The 2,616-nt window shown below is 40.7% G+C and overlaps 1 protein-coding gene across 1 annotated transcript in view; it reads left to right on the forward strand.

The window, feature by feature from the left end:
- Positions 1-2,616, forward strand: part of qsox2 (quiescin Q6 sulfhydryl oxidase 2) — a 49,228-nt gene that overhangs the window by 3,611 nt on the left and 43,001 nt on the right. The window lies entirely within an intron of this gene.

Here is a 2,616-nt window from a genome sequence, read left to right on the forward strand (position 1 = left end):
CAGGGCGCAAATCCGAGACTTTAAAAAGGAGGTGAAGGAGAATCTCATAAAATTCAAAGACGAGTTCAAAGAGGAGGTGAAGCGAGAATTTATGGGCTTTAAAGAAGAAATTAAGAAAAAAGTGGCACAGAATGATGCGGAAATACAGAAACAACAAGAGGACATGACTGAGGCGCAGGGCCGCATAGCAGAGCTGGAAGAGGGCAACACGGAAGGGAGGGACGCCATTCTGAACCTCTTAAAACAGCAGAGAAAACTACAAGAGAAGCTAACGGAATTGGAAGGACACGGCAGGCGCTGCAACATGAGAATTTACAACGTGGCTGAACAAGACGGCGAATTAGTCCAAGAAATGGTGGAGAAGCTACTACATCGTGAGCTAGCCCTACCGGCCGGAACCGAGTTGCAGATCCAACGGGCTCATAGAAGCCTCGGAAAGAAACCTCCACCCGAAGCTAATCCCAGGTCCATAGTGGTTAACTTTCTTAAATATAAAACCAAAGAAGAAATTCTGACAAAAGCATGGAAAAAGAAAATCCAAGTCGAGGGGAAGCGAATATTTTTCGACCATGACTACCCCACCTAGGTAATAGAAAAACGCAAATCCTACTCCGAGATTAAAAAGGCTCTGAAAGACCGAAAGATCCGCTTCCAGACGCCAATGACTAAAATACGGATTCACTGGTCAGATGGGATCAAGATTTACAACAACGCGGAGGAAGCTGCAATAGTCATGAGGAGACGAGGGCTGGAGATGAAGAACAAGAACGACACCAGACCTTCGACCGAGGAGAGGATCCAGACGGCGGTACCCTGGCAGCGCATCGGGAAGAAGCATGGGACGGACGACGGGACCTCCGCTACGGGCTCTGGTCAGAACGCGAGTAGCCGAGCGAGGGAACGGCTGCAGGAGTTTCAAAGAGGAGGACATTGAGGACGCGGAGGTAACGGGGGCATAAATTGCTCATTAAAGAAGGGAGATGGAAGAGACTATAGTCTTCTCTAAAGTTTGACTAAATAACGACAGGGAGATCCACCAAACAAGGGACTGTTGGACTTGCCTAGCAGGTCGGGGAAACCCAACACAGGTTTGCCCAAAACCACTAGCGGGGGGCCCTCTTCATAAAAGGATACCCCCCTCCCTTTCCAGCAGGGGGACAGGGCCTCTTGGGAATATGAGCCATATTTAGTCGGAAGTTCAGAGTTTTTGTTAGTTTAGTTCTTGTTCATAGTTCAAGTGGAGAGGCAGAGATTCAAACCAAGATATACAAACAATGTCTAAGGTTATAACTGTGGTATCACTGAATGTCAATGGTTTAAATAATATCAAAAAGAGAGATAAGGTCCTAAATAAATTTAGAAAAGAAAAAGTACAAGTTATTCTCTTACAGGAGACACATCTAACAAAAAAAGGACATGGAAAGTACAAAAAATTAGGGTATGGAAACTCATTTTCCTCCTCATTTGGAGAAAGGCATAAACGAGGAGTTATGACATTGATCTCAAATAGTGTAAAGTTTGAATTGTTGGAGGAAATTGGGGATAAAGAAGGAAGATACTTAATGATAAAGGGCAAATTGGAAAACCAGTTAATCACACTACTCAATGTATATGTCCCTCCAGAAAGCGATAAAGTACTCTTTAAGAAAATATTTGATCTCATTAACTTGGAAGCAGAGGGAATATTGATATGTAGCGGGACTTTAATGCTGTGTTAAACTATAAGATGGATACTACAAGCAATAAAAATAGTAAATAAAAAACAAATCAGTGGGTACATGAACACCATGATGTCAGAAATGGCAATTGTAGATGTATGGAGAGAATTTCATCCCTTAGATCAAGATTATACTCATTATTCAATACCACATGGTGTTTATTCCAGAACTGACTATATACTAATGAATAAGAGAGAACTACACAGAGTGAAAGAGTGTAGGATTGGAGTTTCAGACGTTTCCGATCATAACGCAATCTATCTTAAGATCCATCTGGACAGCAAAAAGAACAATACTTTATGGAGACTTAATGAAGGAATATTAAATAACAAGGGTCTAGTTGGTGAAGTAAAAGAGGAGATAATCCGATATAGAGAGGAAAAATGATAATGGTGAAGTAGATCCAGTAATTCTTTGGGATGCCCTGAAGGCAGTAATACGGGGGAAAATGATTTCTTACACAGCATTTATGAAAAAAGCAAGATTAGAAACATACAATAAACAAATAAGGAAGCTAAGAGATTTAGAACAACAACATAAACAAACAAATGACCCAGATGTATTTAATCTGATTAAAGAAACCAGGAAAGAAATGGATGAGAGTTTATGGGAGGAGGTAGAAAAGAAGGCTAGATTTACTAAACAAACGTACTATGAGGGGGGTCCGAAAGCTACAAAAAATTTGGCTAGGCGCATTAAGAAACAACAAACATTAGGTAGCATACATAAAGTAAGAGATCCACTATCCAATACAATTTTATATGAACAAGAAGAAATACAAAGAACATTTGAGCAATACTACAAAAATCTATATGCACAACCACCATCGGCAGGGGAAGAGGATTTGAGTAATTTTCTGGAAAAATTGGACTTACCAGCAATAGGCACAAAACAAAAT

The sequence above is a fragment of the Poecilia formosa genome, unplaced genomic scaffold (assembly GCF_000485575.1).
Source record: "Poecilia formosa unplaced genomic scaffold, Poecilia_formosa-5.1.2 Scaffold473, whole genome shotgun sequence".
NCBI lineage: Eukaryota > Metazoa > Chordata > Actinopteri > Cyprinodontiformes > Poeciliidae > Poecilia > Poecilia formosa.